The sequence below is a fragment of the Ruditapes philippinarum genome, unplaced genomic scaffold (genome assembly GCF_026571515.1).
Source record: "Ruditapes philippinarum isolate M1 unplaced genomic scaffold, ASM2657151v2 ctg230_1_1_1_1, whole genome shotgun sequence".
NCBI classification, from domain to species: Eukaryota; Metazoa; Mollusca; class Bivalvia; order Venerida; family Veneridae; genus Ruditapes; species Ruditapes philippinarum.
This window is the reverse complement of record NW_026854709.1, coordinates 166,589-188,734: the sequence shown is the minus strand read 5'-3', so window position 1 is coordinate 188,734 and position 22,146 is coordinate 166,589. Positions and strand designations below refer to the sequence as shown.

Sequence of the window (22,146 nt, the reverse complement as noted above, 5' to 3'; positions counted from 1 at the left end):
AACCCTGGGCGTGTTAACAACCAGCTTACCGACCTCATACATATCGCTGTTACCATTTGACATTACCCTTCCTTTTACTAGTGTTACTTTCTTTTCATACTACCTACAGAAATTCATTTTGTTGATTTTGATTTGAGAAAACGCTTGGGAGTATTGGTAAAAGGAAATGGATGATTTATAAGTGCAAAAGTTTGAATGAGCTTGTATATGATTGATTAACAATTGTGCAGTATATTTTGTGTAATATATAGACATTTAAAGCAATGTGCAAAATGTTACTGGTTTGTTTTCTTGTTGTCCTTTTTCTTTTTTACCTTGACAATAACCGTATTTAATACCTACAATGATCAGTAACGGGTTGGCAACATAAAACTGTCATGTTTACCGGATTAGAAATCTATGGAAAAATGAACGTCTTATTCCATTAAACAAACATGTAAAACAACGCTCACAGTATGCCATTCGCAAGGGTCTTTGGGGATGTTTCCCTGTTTCTGGTTGGCTGATATTCCTCAAGACTACTGAGGCCTTTTTAGAAGTTAATTACTGCGTGAATATGTCACTCATCACATAGCAGATGTTGCACGAGCTAGTGTTCCTCATCACACTGTAGACACATGCTTGTGTTGACATTAACACACAAACTCAACCTGAATCTGCTACTATCAACAGACTAAATATTACACCAGATATAGCAAAAGTTTGTTGTCTTTTGGAGTTTTTTTGTACAAAACTCATTTGCATGCAGGTAGAGGAATTTAGAATAATTGCAAGTTAACACTTAACATTGCTATCATGTTTGTAAATACTTTCAAATACATATCAACATAGATGGAGAATTTTTGATTCCAGTTTTGTAATTCCATTTTGCTTCTGTTTTATTTAGTAAGATACCACTTCAAACTTTGTTCATAATGAAATATAACCAGTTTCTTAGGATGAAGCACAAATGGTAAAAATGATACAGAATATTGCATATAATGAATTGGAAACAAATTTGCAGGTACAATAACAATAACATCAAGGAAAATACATAACTTGATCAACTCACACAAAGTTCATACGTCGTTCAGATAAACATGCGTGTGTATATATATATAGAATTACCACAAATTGCATTCATAACTGACTGCTTTGTTTACATGATTTATCAAAACTACTACACTATTCATGTAAATAAACGCATAGGATTGTAAAAGACTTTCCATGTTTAAATTTGGTTTGACAAGTTGATATATACAATCTTGAAACTGTTCACATTGTATTCGCAAATGCTTCTTATGATGCTCATTTGATGCATTTCTTAATGAAACGTGTTCAAGATTTTGAGAAAACATAATTTATTCTTAAAGGATTTCCGACAGTAAAACAAAATTGTAGTTGTCAATGTTAGTAATATATGTCTGCCGAATCGTTTTTATAATAATTATGGAAAAAAAAGAAACCGTCTGAAAAGCTGATCTCCTTCTGACATTCATATCACCCATTTTCTTTAATCTTCTATTTTTTAAGCATACGTATAATAGCATAACCAAACATCCATGTGGTTTACCGCGTGTGTACGGGTTATCCAAGGTTTTGTGAAGTTATAAATGTCACATTACCCTGCAATGATTGTCCGTCAACAACCAATGTAATGTCGTTACTGTGCAGCGGAGTATATCAGGAAACGCTTTTCATTAAGAACACACACGAACTTTTGCAAACAGCATCGCCAATTTCATTAACATTAGTTGTTTAATGAGCAAAAAGTAACTAAATTAGATAAAGATTACATTTGTATATTTGTCATTTGCTACACAAATCAAAGTTAAAAGCCATGACACGACAGTAAATCTAAAACGCAATAACGCTTCCTTTAAACGAATTGTAATGTAAAGATGGAATAATTTTTGATTTATACAGTATGGAGAAAAAGAGAACAAATTCATTTAAAATGTCGTCATCTGATCCTTTTATTTGTACTTTTCTTTGTCTTGCGCGTTGTTTAAAGATTCAACTTGTGAGTGTTTTAATGTTCAAACTCATCTTCGGTTCCTGATATTTGTCTATAAATATTTGATTGTTGACGAATGCGCTTGTAAGAAACTCCTTTGCTTTACAAGAATATAATCTTTTCTCTGTACCTGCTTCAAAAAATACAGTGTTAAAGTTAATGTTAAAGAAACCTTTCTATGATCTTCAAGGTCTAAACATGACAAAATCAATGAATATAACCAGAGACAGGAGAGAAAAAGAAAGACTATGACCAAAAAAAAAAAAAAAGTAAAATCAGCGCAGAGATTCTTTCATATGTTTTTTGTTTCACATACTTCTTCGTACACTCACCAAGAGTGATTACTGTCGACCAGGACAAGTAATTGTCGGAATATTGAAGCGAGGAATGTGTGAAATTGCTTGATAGCGAGCGTATAAAAGTCAATGTTCTTTATAGGTTTTCTTTCATAACTGAGTATAATGGCTCGAATTTGCCATTTCTAATTAGGTTGATTAGCTGGAGAGAACGTAGCAAAAATAGCGATGGATTTGTTTTCTATTTTTCCACGCTGTCATCTCAAGTCTTGAAATGTTGAAATGTTTTGAATTTGCACTTTCATAGCAATTCTAAGTTACAAAAAACCTAACTTACACGCTAACAAAATTGATTTCAGGACCGCTAAGTTTTTGCATGTGTCTAAATGAAAGAGATAAATCAACATAAACAGATTATATTAATGTTTCATTTTTTTCAACTTCAATTTTCACTGAAACATTAAAATTACGCTTTATCAAATACGATTATAAACTATTGTGCGATTTTTTTTTTGAAGAAAAAAATCTATTACTTAGAAATATTCAGGGGAAAACAAACGCTGTTACTGTCGCATCCATGGTTGAAATGACGGTTTTTAAACGAAAACCTAATTAAAATGGAGTAATAAATGTTCAAAAGAATGAACTCCCCCGCGGCGTCTATCAAAATTAATAGCCTGATGATAAATAAACCACCTTAATTCCTCCGTTGCTTCCTTGATGTATTTCAGTGAGAGTTACGGGGTGTTTCAAGGTAGAACATTTTTACCATGGGTTTGATCCATTGTTATTCATTAGATTTATCTCAAATTCTTTTCTTTAATCGGAGCAAAATTAAGTTAACGTTAACTTAAACAGATAATATCATAGACGCGGTGTGAAAACATATAACAAGTATCAAAAACGAATCGCAAAGGCCAGGATGAAAATTTGTAAGATGGCAAAATATTTACTTTTTTATGACAACATATCTCCTGAATTTGTCAAATCACCTGCAACGTGAAATCCAAAAATGACAGGTTTTGCAGCCCGTGAAACTAAGAATGTGTAGCGGAAAAGAAAAATGAAAAGCATCATGGAAGGTTGCAGATAACCACATATATTAGAATTTGACAAATTTATTATAGATATTTTAGTTTCATACTTGTTACGTTTTTTTTATAAAAAAAAGTTTTATGTGTATGTGTGCGGGTATAGAATGGCAGATGATAATCACAACCTACCTGCCTGTTAAAGGCTTTAGTGCGTCGTTATCACGGATATCAATCTGCATTGAAATGTCAACGCCTGTGAAGATAAAAAAATCGCGCATCTGGTAAAATCAAGTAACTTTAAACTATTTTAATGAGTTTGCAAACAGAGGAAGGCTAAATTCATAAGAAGCGAATTTGATACTGAATGAACCTTAATGTTTGGTTAATTATATTTTTGAATAGAAGTTGCATAGTTTGTATGTGGTGCAAAAAAACGCACTCTTTGAAGGCTGTCAGAGTGTTCATAGTATGTATATACATATTTGAAAATAAAGGTCAATTAATGTGATATTCCTACACACTAAGTATAAGTGAAACCAAGTAAGCTACGTAACTGTTCAAGCATATTCTATTTTTATTTTTTCTCACTATGTTCATTAAAATATTTAATAGAGCGAATTTGAAATTCTAACCTGTATACTGTATCATTTACAGTATGCAAACTTTCTTTTTAAAAAGTTTTTTAGATGTAAGATTTATCAGCAAATTCATCCAATAAAAAACCCTTTCAATTTCACTTCTTATCGTTATTTAGTTGAGCAATTTACTGATAACATTATAGAAAAAACAAGAAATGGATAAAGAATTGGCTGAAAAACCTGTAAAACAGAACGATTTTATAATAAATTGCCATTTACCATTTATTAATGTTTTTAAGTATTAAAGTCAAGTAACGTTGAAGTGGCTGCTTCACTTACCATAATCCACTTTAATCAAATTATATCAGACTGTTCAAATGTCATATAAGGGATATAAATAAGCGCTGTTAATCCGAGTCTTGACCAGATACGCGTGTGAACTTCACAACATTTGATTTAATTCCAGAAAGATGTCCAATAAAGGGAGAATTTAAATGACCTTACGATATATATAAACATATGTTCTGTATTGTTATTAATGATAGATAAGTAAGTGTTATTATAGTTCATTCTAGTGTTATTATGACCGTATTGCTATAGCTAATGATAATGATAATGATGATGATGATGATGATAATAATGATGATGAAGGTGATGATGATGGTTAGGATGGTTAGGATGGTTTTCGTAATGTGCCCGGAAATATACTGCTATACCGCTGCGAAAAGATACGTTCTGTTAAATAAGTTATGTAAAGTTGTTTTCTTTTTTAAATTTCGTAGTAAATACAAAATTTGCCATTAATTATAACAGTAAGAAATGTATGACATACGAGTAGAACTGCAGAAAATTTGGCACAAGACAAGTGACTAAAGCACACACGTGTTTACTGTGACAGAAAGTATGAGAATGCATCATTCGCTCCTTTTTTCACCTTTCCAGGTGTTTAGTGTACCGCCACTGATTTGATTTGCTGTTTGATTTGACAAACTGTAGGTAAAAGGCGGTAAAGATCAAAGGCATGTATGTAAATCAGTTGACCTGTCATGAGACCCCCGTCCAACATTATTCATTTTTGACGTGCCTACTTGTCATACATATTAATATCATTATCTGTTTTTTTACTTTCTCTCTAAAATATTTCATGCACCTGAATTTCATGATACAATTCCTAAACAGAGGCGACCCAATAAATATTATAGACGTCACCACAAAATTTCTTAAGTTTCCTTCAATTTATTTTCTTGATAGTGTTGCCTCCCAATTTTATATCATTGTCTTTTCTGCATACTGATGAAATTCATTTTGTTTGTTTTGTGATCTTTACTGTTTCGTTGGTTATAGTTCTGGGTGAACTCTATTCGTTTACAATTGTAATATTTAAGTTTATGTCTTTAGTTGTATCAGTCATTGAATTTGTTTCGTTGAAAGATTTTCTATTTGAAGTCAATTCCTTAACTGATATTTGTATAAGATATGAAAATAATACGGGTTATAAGGTTGAAATAAACCTTTTGCTGCTCAAACATTTGGACAATTTAGAGAATACCTCATTACAAGCATTTTATCAAACACTTATGTAGATACTTTTCTTCTACAGTCATTAGGTTATGCCCTCAGAAGTCCTTAAACCCATGCTCAGGTGCATTTGAATTATTCATTTCTATTCATTTCCATTCATTATCAACACATACTATTTTTCACTATGCCGATAGTTCACAACAAAGCAGAAATATCAGCGTCAAAATCAAGATTTCTCCTCAATGCTTCACAATTTGATAGCGAGTTTATCCAATTTTCCGCTGTATCATGGGAATTGAATTGAATTGAAGATGATTCATTTTCAAAGTTTGATAAAATTCAAATTTACTATATCTCTAATCTGCGCTGTTCCGTTATGGCTTTCATCAAAAGTGAAGTAGCGAAAACAAATTGATTTTGAATTACACCCTTTGACCCGAGTTAACCCCAATGTTTATATTTATTTTGATTTCATTGGTTGATGGGTAGAAATCTAGGATTCCGTTTCGTAAGTTTGGTATGTACTTCTCGGTGAACCTTATTACGATTGCTTACCACAACCGTTAACTTTATATTCAAGCTGTACTTAAGAGAGTAATTGAAATTAATTGTATAAATGCATTGCAAAATGCGTGCAGGTAAGACATGCGAGTGTTTGTCCTCAAGTTCAAAAGAAGATTTAGAGTCCCCTCCACTTGATAGGTAAATAACGTCCTTTAAACATTCATCACAAGGGTTTAGACTCATATCACTGAAAATTAGACAGTAAGAATGCAAGGTATTAAACAAGTTCAACGGAAGATATCATGCGCAATGACAGAACAGATTTAGAATTAGTATAGAATGGATAATTGTAATATAAACTGAATAATTGAACGAACGTCTTAAGAAAGACTCTGATTTGGTTTGATCTGTTTGGTTGCGTCTGTTGTTGTACGTCACGGCAATTTGATACCCTATTCCATCTCATCTCTCACTTGCAACTCAACCTCTTTGTTTTGGAGCTATTCTTTTTCCAATTCATTAAGTGAGCGGTATCATAAATTAGTGACGACTTCTCGTGAACTCCTTAATGATTTAAATAAAGTTTGAATATATGGAAAAGAATTGTCTATAAATAAACACTGCTATCTGTGTCGTTCCCACTGGACTCAAAATATTGTAAACGTATCAGTTAGATATCTCATATTGGCTGTATATATCCACTCATAATTTCAAGTATTAATTTTACGATCAAAGGATCAACGACGTTAAATATTTATCATGAAAATGAGAGTTTTGAAAACCTAAGCAAACAATTAGTACTGTCAGTATGATAACATCTAGAGCTAGCTAAGGTTATGATGACTCTAGTGGAATGTGGTATAAAAATAACTATTGCTCTAGTTTTACCAATGTCAGTAATTGTATCATCAGCGCTACTTGTATGTTCTAGGTCTTCATAGTTTTGTTTTTTTTCCAATTTAAAATGTTAAAACTCTTCTTTTTTTGTAAACGTTTATAAGATATGTTTGCTTCCGAGCTGTGATATGTCTCCGGCCCTTCGGGATCATCATTTCCAATATTTCAATTTTTAATATTTACCACAGCTTATACCGGTGCTAGAGAAGGGAGAGACGATAGACTGCATTGTCTCTCGTAGACAGAACAGACTCAGTGAACCTTATTCTTATTGAATAGGATAACACTAGTTGTATCGGGGAAAGTAAAACAGAGTCTATGAATTTTTAGTCGGGGACAGTAAAACAGAGTCTATGAATTTTAGTATTTATTTTGTTCTCATAGCTTATGAGGAGTCTTTTCTTTCCTGAACATCTATATGAGAAGGCAATGATACCTTTTTTAAGTAAAGCACTTTTCACTTGTTTGTCACTAACAATAATTATACAGTACTCTGATATATTAAATCTTAAATCTTCTGATTCAAGCTATGAAAATAATAAAATTGAAATAATTTATTATTTGAAACAAGACAGTGGTAAAATTATTGATAGTTTAATAACTTTAAAAATGACAATTTGATGACATTATGAATCATCACATTGATTATTTCTTTGTAAGGAAGATTTAGTAAGGTTATCTTAACACAAACCGTCTAGACCTACATAAATTTACATACCTTACGTACAGGTGTATTTCATGTTACACTGATGAAGAATTTAAAGTCCACGAAAAGTAGTCATTCAAAACAAGTCACCATATTCCTTTAGCTTAAAAGAATATATAAGATATAAAACATTTCAAGAATTAAAGTTGGTCATATAAGATTGGATCAAAGAAAAAAGAATTAGATCCTTACATATATGTTTGATGTTCTGCAATAGGACAGTAAAAAAATAATATTTTTGTGTGAAGTGGTTGAACATTATATTCTTGTCCGCATGTTGAAATTTGACTGCTATAGTGTCTGTTTACATGCTATTAAGTCCATATTGTATCATTTTCAATAATCTTGCTCATTTATGTGGGTTATTTCATTATCTTTTTGACCTTCATAATAAAAGAATAATTTTATTCTCTTGCTGAAAGCAGTCACCCAGAGAATCTTGAATCTTGAAAGTCAAATTGTGGTTTTACATGTCAGAAAATAGTAAACTTACCTATGAATGAAGTTAGAAATTTAGAATTTTGTGACACTTTACAAACCATGATGTTTCGTTAAGATAAGGCTGGGTTTTGTTGTAAAATCTTGGGTAAATTTACATTTTTATGTTTTCTTTCATAACACTTTTGGAAATTGAATACTGAAGTGCTTGTTATGTTACTTCAATTGAATACCTTTATAAAATGTCAAAATAAATTAAAGGGTCTCTAATACTTAATGGGGAAAAAGCTTGGAATGGGATTCAATGAGAAAAAATGGTTAAGTACTCCTTGACAAAACAAACCTCAGGTTAGATATAAAGAAACTATCTTTGATGAAACAGAAAACTTAATCCTATGCTATCAGTATGAAAACGGGATTTTTTGTCTGTTTTATAACTGATGTTTTACATGACTAAAAAACAAGAAATAGGTTGTCATTCGAGATTAAAAAAAGCAACCATTTGTCTCCAGTCAAAATGTAAAATGCAAAACAAATCTATTATGGTATGCTATATGGATTTCATCAAGTAAGCCACATTTCAAAATCAAAATTTACTAACAGCACAACACCTGTGCTACCATTAAATGATAAAGTTGCATATAAAATGAAAACTCAATCAATTTTACTGTCAAAAATGATATGTATCAATGATTTTAATTTGCAAATAGGACGCCGTATCAATCTTATATAGTCATGTATGTCAGAGATAAACAAACAAACATTAACAAACTGCAATCTATGGAATCGCTTGCTGTTGGCTGTTTTTGTTCAAGTCTGGTGTTTTGCTCTGTAAACTTTTTCCCGTACATTTCTTGTTCTATGGTGCATGATATTGTAGTAGAGTGTTCAAGTACAATGTTAAAATTGATTAATATGGTCAATCAAAAGGGTAACAATGGTTTATAGTACTGCTAATCAAAATGTTTATGACAGTCAGATAAAGGTAAATGATTGTTTAGTGAAGGTAAATTATTGTGTATAGTAGTCAGGGTAATGGTAAATAATTGTTAAGTATTGTCTGATGAAGGTATATGATTGTCTTTAACATTCAGGGTGAAGGCAATCTTAATCTCATAATGTTCTGAATTGTTTTAAAACATATGCAAACTTAACTTTTTATTAATGTTAACATAAATAGATTAAATTACAAACCATCTAAACTTTGTTATTCCGAGTCTATATGGAGAACAAACAAACAGTACATTTGTACTAAAATGATGGTCCGGAAAATTGATGCTGTTTCTGCTTTAACGTCTCTTGTTATTGCAATACGTACGTATATGAGAAGTGAAGCAACCACTGGTATAAAGATGTGACATAAAAACATGAAGAGAATAAATGCCTCTAATATTGGGTTAAGTTAATGTTTGATTGTTCTAGTGGGGATGACGATGTTTTGTATGATTGTCTACATCTGTTTACACTTTTTTGTTTGCTTGATTCATAAAATTTTGGTGTATTTTACCTGCATCAAGTACACCAGTATGCAGAACGGTAGCGATTCCAGTATATTACTACCTTTAAGCAGTATGCCTCCAGATTCCTGCTATTTTTCATGAAAATTTTGAAAATGTATAAAATAATGAAATATTGTCAATGAGCACAGAAAGTAATTTACACATTGCAAACGGCCCTTTCAAATCCACAGAAAATACGAAATAAAGGTAAAAACAACCAAAAAGAGCCCTTACTGCTTTAGTACCGCAGTAGAATACTGCAAAATCAGTCATTTATTGCTATTAACATGTAAATTATTACTTGAATCGTGGGTATTTTACCTTTCTTACAATCTTAGAACTTTTTGTCAAAGTTGATTTTTTTTCAAATGTTTGGCATGCAGCTTTAATGAATGGTGTATAATAGAAACTGGTTCAAACCTTACAATACCTGATTTTACTGCCTCTGTTCTTATCTATGTAAGGGTCTGTATCAAGATGAACATCTCAAAGAACACAAGATATTTACAAGTAAAATCAACGATTTGAAAAATATATTCTAACGTATTGGTTCGAATCGTTGAGTGTTTGCTTGAAAATCATTTATTTATCGTAACAATCAACACTTTATGCATTTCGTCCTTGTTAATATTTCACATTGAGTTAAAGATAAGATTTCTCGGCAGAATTTCTTATAGCATATAAACAGGTGAGGAGAAAAATGAAATTGAAAACCAATTATATAACGGAAATGTTTGGTTAAATACTTACAACATGTTAAAGTGATGTTATTCATTGAGATATGTAAAACCATCGAGCACGAGATAACCGTGCTGGATTTGCGATCACTGACGGCTCTGTTGAGGTGAATATGTAATTCGAGTATATAAAGATAGAAACAGTCACAGATTTACAAAGTGATAGTTAACCAAAACAAGCACACTAGTGTCTATAAAATAGTTGACATATCTGAAGGCTGATGCATTGACGGGTTCTTAGACATAGATATAATTGAGTCTAGAGAACAACTTTTGCAATAAAGGAGTAGTTAAGAAGAAATAAACACCCGGGTCTATTTTATGATTCATATAGAATCTCGCTCGTAAAGGCTTTCCTCATCTGAGCAGTTGAACTTGACTTTGCCGGTTACCCAATTAGTGCAAACATTGATTATTTAAACATTCACCATCACAGGCAGTAGGCAAAATCTGCCACAAAATTTGGTGCTTATTTCACACACACTTTGTTGCCAATAACAACAAACATTTTACACCACATGGAGCGTGTGCCTGCAATTGTAATTTTCTTAATGTAAATAGTATCAAAGTTAGTGTGCTTTTTTTCTTCTCTACCCACTTTAAGTTTGTGTTCCAAAAAACCGATCATTTCTTTGTGTAATTTTGATTAGGGAAGCCACTTAGACCTGAAATCATTTTTACGACGCCAAAAAGTATTTACAAGCTATAATATGCATTCTGTTCACGATGTTTGGCAAATGTCACGACCCGACGTGAAGTTATTATCTCTATAAAATTGTGAGCATTATTCACCTTGACAAATGTTCCAAATTCTGATGAAAGGGGAGAAATAGGCTTATCAGTCAAATTGTGTCGTAATGATTACTTGGATGGAAAGATTTCACAAATTTTCGTATTTATGTGTTATTTATGGCTTGGCAGCAGACGCCATTGCTTTTTCCAGAAAGACGATATAGTAGTAAGTTTCTTACAACATAATGTGAAAATGTTGGAAACGTAAGCTCTTTGTTGCTGCAATAATTTGGCTATGTTTCGTTACAATTTACCTGGAAACTCAATTAATAAAACGAGGGAAGTGGAGTGCAGGTTTTTTGTCTAAAGTGAAGATTGGCGAATATTATCAAGAAGTGATGCAAAACAATGAATGTGTTTATTCACAATTGCAATGTCAGCACACTGAAATTGTTTCCGCATATTACACTTTTGTTGTTTTATTTATTTTTATCACGTGAAAATAATTTTTCTATAAATAGCTTCTTATTCCAAGAAGACTATTGAATGAAGATGGTGATAAAGCAATGATCTTTTTGCATAAGATGCTAAGACATGAGCATTGAATGTAAGAAGTACATGCTGACATATTATTTGGGAATAATTTATTATAATTGATACTTACAGGGAGAAGGATTATAGTAATTTGGACGTAATAGGATGTTGACGAGCGTATTTTAGCGACTATTTAGCCATGCTGATTTGATGTTAGCAAAGAACGTTGACAATATAAGGTGTCATGTTTGTTTGGCTAACAAAGCCGCATCTGGTCTTGGCAGAGAATGGCTCAGATTTTTATCGCAAGTTGAAATCTTGGACCATTGGGTTATATTCTGGTCAAAGTTTAAAAGAAATTTGACCTCGTGTAAAAAACGACCTTAAAATCGTTTAGTCCATTTGATAAATTTCGACATCCGGTTAGATGTTTACTCTAGTAAGTACATGTAACATATACAAAATGTATATCAATGGTGTTCTTTATGAAAATTCTTACGATAAAGAAGTAGATCAGAATCTTCATATTATATCCTGAAATTTTAGGGATTAAGATGATGTTAAAAATGTTAATATATAACATGATTAACATGTAACCGCATTTTTATTGTCTGGTTTTAAGCAAGATATTTACGAGAATGAGCACGTGGTTATTACCGTATTTCAAAGCAATTGAAAGTCGTAAAATATTATTCGATGTCGTTAAAATGAACCAAATGTAAATTTGGATACTTATGGTCAAGTGGAAAAAGTAGTTATCAGCATATTAACACTGCGGGTTTCTAAGAGTTTTTCTACACACCTTTTCTGCCTTTAGGCATGAAATGCATCAGATAAGACATTTGTTACAGAGAAAAGTGCCTTGCAATTGTTTTTAAATGAACACTGCCGTCACACTTTATTCGAGTACAGTACAAATTTGATTGAATAAGGAAGATACTCTCGAAGAGCAACATCTTCCATGCTTGACAACAATATTGTTGGTTCTAAACTTCGAAGTGACTCCTAGGCCTTGTTTATCCTTAAATATAATTATGTGTATCACAGTAATATAATTATATAGAATGCCAAATTTTTCAACTATTCTCTGTTATATAGAATGCTATATTTTTCTACTTTTATAAAGCATCACAAAACAATAAGTTGCTGCCTTCTGACAATGGTAGTGTGATTTTCATTGGTTTATTTTTTTCTATAGATGTATATCGGGTAATGTTGCATTTGTTCGCGTTAGTGTTAAGTTTTTGCTCTTAAGACATTTATGCTATTTGTCATAATTAAAAATATTCATGATATTATTATTATTACGTTACTTTATTTTTAATTTACCACAAACAAACCTTCTTTTCTTAAAAATATATGGTATGCGTTCCTGTTTGAATTATTCATAACATGACATTTAATAATATCAAATTATTTTTGCTACATCATTGTGCACAATGCTATTTGTCATAAGACCATATATCGTATTAAAAATAAAGTATTTGTTTGACATTGGTATGTAATTAATTAATCTTGTCAGTAATTTTCATCTATATATGAAACAATGACAGCTCAGTATTGCTAATTAGTTCATTTAGTCACACGCATTTCGTGCATTTGATACAAAGTCTATGTTACATAGCTATTTATTAAATTATTTGTCAATTCAGAAATTTCTTTCAATAGTAACCATTGAGTACAACAAATATTATACTTTTTATTGAGTCTGGCAAATTTCAGTATTTAAATGAATGAATTCTATATAAGATTATGACATATTACGGTTGTAAAATGATGAATTAGTGGTGAGAAAAAGGTGTAACGTTAATTTTGTTTTTCGTGATAATTATTGGTTTCGCGGAAACAAATACTTTCAGATAACTTTGCGTGCATAAATAAATGCTTTCGAACATTGTGTACCTCTGAGAGATTTTGTTCTCGTATGCCACTGATTCTAATGTTAAGATGCAGGATTTTACTGATAAGATATGATATATCTTCGAAACGACCGGCATGCACGTGGCAATTGTTTCTTTCAAATGCTATTCTGTATTCTAAAATCACCTTGTCCGAGTTTGATATTGAAACTGTTTATTGTTTGTTGAAGCGACATAAATATATTAATACAAGAATAGTGCAACTAGCTGCTGAATAATGTCTCGTAAGATGGCACGGTAGCACCGACTGGCAGGTTTCTCAGCTGTTGGCTTATGCAAACCAATATCGTATAGTCTGGCCATACAGCTCGGTAGCACCGGATGGCAGGTTTCTCAGCTGTTGGCTTATGCAAGCCAATGTCATATTGTCTGGCCATACAACACGGTAGCACCGACTGGCTGGGTTCTATACCGGTGGCTTATGCAGAGATTTTTTTCTATCTATACAAGATTTCAACTGTTGGCTTATGCAAACCAATATCGTATAGTCCGGTCATACAACACGGTAGCACCGGCTGGCACGTTTTTCAACTGTTGGCTTATGCAAACCAATATCGTATAGTCCGGTCATACAACGACTGGCTGGGTTCTATACCGGTGGCTTATGCAGAGATTTTTTTCTATCTATACAAGATAATAATAAACTTGCCCGTCACATGCGGTTCTTGTATTTTGTAATACAATGGTATTTGGTGTACAGAAGCAGGAGGATAATTACTCTTAGATAAGAATGTCTGCTGCTTAGGTGCAATTTTCTTGATACCTCCATATCAGTTTATCAAAGAAGAAGATGTTTACTCTTAACAAGCTTAGTTTCTATATTGAATTTGCCCAGCTTCGAATTGGAAATAGTCAGTTCAAAGTGAAGAGGTTTCGAAATGAAATATAGATTTCATCAGTAAAGATACTGTCCTGATTAAAGGCTAATCACTGTTATTAAACATAGAAGGTCTTCCTCGACCAGTAAAGCTGGAAAGTCGCCTCATGGCCTATTCTGTGTTGGATCCACGTAAAACGAAAACAAAAAAGTAATACATATAGTGGACGAATGATGTGGATGTTGATATTTCAACACTCTGTTGGTATGTTACATCCTAAATGCGATTTGATTCAAATACATCAGCATGTAAAAAAGGGTAGTTTCCAGATACTGGTTTATGATGCCATGTCTATTTTCTTCCTTGCCTTTACAGCAGCATTTTTATTTATATATTTTGTATGTATCTACATACATAGTAACAATATCGTGTTTCTGTTCACAACATCTAATAAAATTTGCAATAGCACACCTTTTAAAGGGTATTTAAAATCTTGGTTAATACTTGTCAGTAATAAAATTATTATAAACATCTATGATGGGGATATAAATTTATATATATTGACAAACTACTTGGTTGAGATGTCAGGATCAGATGTTACGGGTGAAGATAACATCTAAAAATGAATGTTAAAGACCCTTACTATTACTTTCTATCATCACAGATCTGTTCAATTCTCTCGGGTGAGAAAAAGATATTCTTTTATTATGTCATTTTGTTATTTTTTTGCGGATATTAAGGGTTTTTTTTCTTGTAAAAAATGTTGTGGAAAAAACAGTTCATTTTCATTTCAAAATAACTTCTTTTATTCCTACACTCCTAACAAACTTTAAGATAACTGTATGATATGATCGGTGTTGTTTTGCCTTAATAACAAGGTATGAAAGATTGAATGATACGTGCACACGTGTTACGTGAGCACGCATCCACCCGAAACGCCCGCAAAGACAATTTGATGCACTAAATGAGGTTAAAAACTAACAAAATGAACCCTTCTTGTGGGTAAATGGTGTATTAAAATGGTTTAAAAGCCGTTCACAAATACAAAAGAGTGACATTTTATAAGCTAAACTGTTTTTATGTTTATTAGTGCCTAATAACATGTTAAATACTACGCACGGTTAAAGGGGGTATAATTATTAACGTTGAAACACTGTTTTATCTGATTAATTCAATAAAACAGTTTTTTATGAAAGATTTTGTCATTTACTATTTCTTTGCGTTGGACGCTTAACTCTTTGCTGTTTTGAATTATAGCATATTAAATACAACCGGAAGAGGGGCAATTATACGTTTAAAGTTATGTCCTTTCTAGATAGATTAACTTAAACAGGTCAGTAAAATAGTTCAGCAAGTTCCTTAATGAATCGTTTATTATTATTGTTAAGTTGGGTGAAGTAAATAAATGACTAGGGGTGTACGATAGTTGACAGTATGTTTACAAGTAGACAAGTAGAAAAAGAAAAGTTTTAATTTACGACCCGCGTAACACTTCAACACCTTTGTGACAGCAAAGAATCTTTGTTCACTTTCTAGCCAGCTTTATAATTAATTGGACTATACAAAAACTGTAATTAATATATGTTTAAAAATATGTTGTATTTACCTTGAAGGGGATGGTTAACATATTATAGACGCGGATGCGATATATTTATCTTGAAATGATACAAACTACCAAATTACAATTTTGAGATGCATTTGGATTTCATTAAAGATATAACCAAATGGTTACGTAACATTTTATCAAACGAGTTTTCAGTCCAATTATCATATCAAAAATGTAATATCGAAATATGACACACGAATTACTAGGTGAACGAACTTGGATTGAAATATGACGGTTTGTTTAGGCACTAAGATTTCCTTTGAACTCGTTTTTTCATAACTAATTAAAACACATTTCAGCGAAATAAATATATTATCGTGAGATGCTAACAAAAAATCTTCCTGAGCATGTATTTATATAATTCAACAAATAAATATTATAATAACAATACAATACTATTCAATGTATTACAATATAATATTAAACAATACAATGCACTACCAAATGATTTGTAACATTATTTTAGATGTAACTGCAAGTTTGTAAGTACTTTTCCTTTGGACCTTTTTCTCTTAAACTAAAACCATTTAATGATGGGTACCGGTATTTCACATGAATTTAACTAGCATAAGCTTTATAACATACCATTTTGATATATCGTTAAAACAATATAAGTAGAGACAACATGGTGTAACAGTGAAACAAATAGTTGTAGGATTAACACTATAACAAAGAATAAACTGGCACCATTTTATGTTATTGTCAAAAGTACTTACTTCTCAGCTTTTCAAGATTACGCCAATTCCTGTACAACGTCAAATATTATATCTGCATAATGTCTGTTGTAAACGTAGATGCCAAAATTGTTAGTTTGGTCAATGGAATTGCTGGATACAAACCAATATCTAAGATATTGTATAATTACTGTAAGTCTTATGGGATTTTTATCGTTTGTTATTTCATAATTACATTGTTTGTTGCATAGTAACTTTTTTTCCCTCGTCGACCACCGACAAAGTGCATTTACCTGGCTTAAGATAAACTCTTTTTGTTATATAGAAAATCAAATATACTAGCTTGCGAGATTTTATTTATTAACGGAAGTGGTGGTGTAAATTTTATGATGACTTATTAACCATCTAACAATTGTACTGATTTTTAATGTAAAATTTTAGTATTAATTAGTCAGATTTGCTCAGTCCCATCTTTTTTAATTAAATATAAACCACTAGTAAATGAAGAACGATCAACTCGGTCGTAAGCTTTTGCTTTATTGTCTTCAATTATATATAAAGTAATTAGACATAGCTGGTAAGAGATCTGATAAGCCCCAATAGCTATAACATGCTTATATAATACTTATATACAACAACGTCATAAAGCACGTTCAAATCCGTTCATAATTAAACTAAAATCCCTACGTTTAATTGAAGAATATATTACAAGATTGCATGAGATATAAAAAAAATTCTCAATTAAAATGCACATATCAGAATCAAGTTTATATATGAATATAACCTACATATTTTTGTTTTCGTTATATATTGTTTTCAACTTTAATACCTTCCTATTTTCCCGTAGTTCCTTAGAAATTGGTGTCAGACAGTAACATATTAAGTATAAGATCAAAGCAGCCCATGACATGGAAATATTTCGGTACTTAAATCAAAGTTAACATATATATTTATATTTCTTGACTGTTTTTATCAGCAATAGACGGATCAAAATTGAACATAAATCACCCTCTAATAAAGCTTCGCCACCAGAGGGTTTTAAGATCGTATCATGCAGGATAGCTGTTTCCCTGATTCCAATCAGATCTTGCACGATTTTCTCGTGCTTAACAAGCTTTTCTCAGATCTCGGCCAGATTAGTACTGTATAGAAAATATTATGTTTTAACTACGACGTTAACTAATTCTGTAATATAATTTCTAAGTCCAATGAGTTTTCTAACGAATGCTTGACGAGTATATGGAGATTTCTTTAAGAAATAAATTCGAGTACTATTAAAGTCATGAAGAGTGTTTTATTTCCGACAATCGACATTTTATCTAATGATTATCCGGAGGTCTACATCATAGAAGAATAATTTCTCCCTATCAGATGGCATACTCTCCCTGAATGATAAACATTGCGCATAGGAATGTTGGTTTGAAAATTTTAGACAAGATAATATGCTTTCGTCACCTAAGTAATTACGCCGTACTGTTCCGTGTGGATCTTGAAACTCGTGTAGATCGTGAAATAAGAGAGAAAATTGAGAATTCTATTTGTTATGATTATTTATTATTTGAAAGTTTTAAAAGATTAAATGGTCGGTCTATCGAGTGCCAAATTTGCCTATTTTACTACGACACACCAAAATACAACTTCAAGATTAATTAAACAGATATGATAAGATAGATTTGAAAGAGGGACAATATGTTTGTGTTGATTTAAGAAACAGAAAATGTTGAAACAACGAAGACAAAGTATTGGAGTAAATTTTTTTACTGCACGATAGCGTTTTGTAAGATTTTTTTTTTTGCAAGTCTTGTGTTCTGGCATTTAGTGGAGTGTTCAGGCAGAAAATAATTTAATTAAGATTATCGCCACATGCCCGATTAGCTGGGTACACAGATTATTTGTCGTGCTTTGTGCTCCACAAATGATACATGTAATTGGTACGTCATCCACAATGAAACATTTATAAAACACTAGTTCCCAAATACCCATGTTTTTATAGGGACTACATTCGACTGGAAAAATGAACGGGTTTTCCTTGCGCTCCGGTGATTTTTTGACAGCATTAGACAAAGATTAAAGGCATAATTGTATCATTGTTTTAAATCAATTTTAATTCACATTGCTTCTTGATAAGTTTGACATGTAATTGGTTACATTTCACACAAATAGATTCTTTTTGGATAATTTTTCACATTTTAAGATAGAATTCCAACTATCTGAGTTATCTTTTTAACAAAATCTACGATATGTGAAGTTTTGCAGTTAATAAATACGTCTTTAAATTCATTCTTTGCATACTTTATGATACCAAAGCCAGCTTGACATTCATTTTCCCGCGCTGACGGGGGGTTGGTTTTTTAAACCTACTGACAGGCGTAAATCAAACCTCTGATTTACATAATTGTCTTTTTTGTGTGCGTATGTCAAAAACATAAATATATGTATAAAAATATATAAAAATATTTCAGTCAATTTTTTTTCATATTGCAATTTTAGGCTGAACTAAGCGAAATAGACATTGCATCATCAGAGAGGCTTTAATAGTCGATATTCTAAAGAATTTTTTATATGTAGAAATGTATACCATTGGTTTATATTAAACAATTTCATTGTATAATTTTGAAAAAATATTCATGATAATTAAATTTTATTCGCAACACATAATTATTTAAATGAAAATACAAGTTTTGTTAAAAATAACACATACTTTTTGACAGTGTATAAAGTGGCCAGAATGAATATACATGTTCATGTATTAAATTAAAATTATTACATGTTACAAAGTTTTAATTATATGTAATTTTAACAAATCAAAACACCCGATCATATTATCAATACTAAATACTTAAAGTACTTTAATTATTTTAATTGCATAATAATTTGGGTGTTTTTTTTAAGTCATCTTTTATGTTGCTTCGTAAAATTTGCCGTACAATGACATAGTTAGTTACATTGTATGTTATGAAATATTGTTGTTATAAATACTTTTAAACCTACAGTAGTTCACTTAATTTGTATACACAACCTGTTACACATTTTGTAAATTTGTTTATATATTATTGTACACCTCATATCATATAGAGGATATTTGTTTGTTTGTGTGTACGCCACGAGTGAGAAAACTGTTTTTAAAGTTCACGAGATGAAATAAAATTACATCTTACACAACAAACAGACAAATTTTCTTTTTATTTTATGCTTAAAAACAAGTTAAAACGAAATTTCCATAATTTTAACGTTAATATTAAAATCTGTTTCCCCCATTGAGAGCCCCATTTAGACGGAATTTCTCATTTAAAACAAGAAGTATTGAGCTGAAAAATAAGTCCGCCAATCAAGGTTAAATGACGGTGATATTTATTCATTTTATTAAAAAAATATGAATGATCGCTTGTTTTAATCATAAAAACAAACAATTCTTGCAGGAGAAAATTCCAACCATCCATCCATATTTCTGTTACTTACTGCGAATTTATATTAGACCTGGCTTTCTAAAATGTAAACGGCAGCCATTTTTTAAAGTTGTGTATTTCATGGGAGGAAAATAATTGTGTAAGATTCAGAAGGATATAATTTGGATTTGTTAGTCATACACCTTTTTAAAAGAAAGAAAACTTATTTGAGGATTGTAACAGACAAAAAATAAGTGTTGACAGAAGTGAAAACATTCAGAAAAGGAGCTAGGAAAATGGAAAAATTGGAAGCTTGCTGAAGGAACGCTGGGTTGTTTTAACTTATTTTACGAGTGATGGCTGTCAATGCTTTTCAATTTTTCATAAAGCATACGGCAGTTATTGCTCGTAGGATACTTTAATATGCCCAAATGTCATCAAGAGCCCGTTTTGCATGGGGAAGGAATGTATTTTTCAGACTGTAAAAACGAAACAAAAAAAATTTAGAGACAAAATTTGGTGATTGGAATTTGAAGGAATAGAAGTAAGTTTTCTCTCTGTGTTACTTTTGACATTTAAGTTATTTATATATTTCAGCTTTGCTATTTCTTTTAACAGCCTGACATTGTCAGAATTGTCGGTAAAAATAAAATTGAGGTACCACATGGGGAAAATCTTAAAAAAGTAGTTTCGTCATTGAAAAAAGTGAAATTATATTTTGATAATTTTCACTGTGAAATTATCAAATATAATTTTCACGGATAAATCAGTAATCCACTGAAAAGCATAAAATAAATGTAAATATGTTGAGTGTATCAATAAAACTTGAAACTTGTACAAGTAGAAAATGAGAGAATCTTCAGACATTAATCTTTCTTTTTTTATTGTTTTTGATACAGGAGTCTTATTCAATCTGACATAGAGTAATAACTCATAATTCTTTCCTTTTGTTGTAATTTGGGTGAATAAGAGTGTGGCGGATTATTACCGACATCTTGTACGTAGATAACACTCCAAGAATGTTATAACACTTTATGTGTACGAGGAAACTAATTCTTTACCCACTTGTATGAAGGAATGTTAATATTACATATGTATATTACCTTTTTTTCATACTGTATTAGCTTTGACTTTATATATTTCTGCCCCTTGTGGCTGAGGGGGTGCCTTTACAAGTTGAGGCATCAGAATGGCAGCCATATTTTAACACTGCTTGATTGTAAAAGGTGACTAAATTGGTCTGAATTATTGGATGTATGCATTTCTTAGCTCCAGTAGGTGAGGTCGCTTTGACCCCTGGTGTTGTGTAAAGTTTGTAACTGATTAGCCAAAATCATCATATGACATAATCTGTGTTAGTTCGCCGTAAAGCCAAAAAAAGAAAAAAATCCTTTATATATTCTCATATTTGTTTCTCCGCCATTCGATCATTTGCATATGCTTATTTTAAACTGTTGCAAGGTCTATCACGTTCTCTTGTTGTTTGTTTGATTGATGTGCGGGAATTTACACAAGTTATAGTTAACTGATTCGCTAATAACGATTTATATGAATTCCTGTCAATACATTTTTTTCTCATTACAAAAATACCATAGTTATGATTTATTGACCTCCCAATTGCTTTACACCGATTCTCATCGGTGTTTCAGTTAAGCGTATCTTTCACATATTGTATATCTAACTGCTATTCAACTATCAGTTCTTGTAATAAAACCAAAAAACTTTCACCACTATTTCAGCAGTATGGATGTTTTAAAAAAAAGTGTAAATCATTTACGTTTTTCAACATTCACCCCTCAAACTCGATTATTCTAAATGAATTTACTGGAAATGCAATGACGCCAACACTGTACTTAGTGTATGATGAAAAAAACAAAACAAAACAAAACAAATAATAATGCTTATAAAAGAAAAAAAAATTAAAATAAAAAAATAAAATATCCCCAGCAGATTTGAGGCAATTTCCTTGATTCCATGACCTAAGCAGGATTTCGATTACCCAATTCAGTAAATGACTAAATGTCCACAGGTTAATGTTCATATTGACAAGGTTACCCTTGTTTTCTGCTTCGTAATGGGAGAGAACCCTCGTACATTATCAAATATCTACTGACATTTAACAATAGAACGGTGATTTATGTTTACTTGTCGAGAACCTACTTATCACTCCCGCCGCGAGAATGTAAAATTGCTCGCTTATATTGTCCAGTTTTTGTCCACCAGAGTCCACTACAGGTGGTCACAGGGTCACCGCCGTCGCATAGACGTAAA

The 22,146-nt window shown here is 31.5% G+C and overlaps 1 protein-coding gene across 3 annotated transcripts in view; it reads left to right on the top strand.

Moving 5' to 3' along the window:
* LOC132740822 (protein slit-like) overlaps positions 1-22,146 on the top strand; it is a 97,889-nt gene that overhangs the window by 35,272 nt on the left and 40,471 nt on the right. The gene's annotated exons all lie outside the window — the stretch shown is intronic.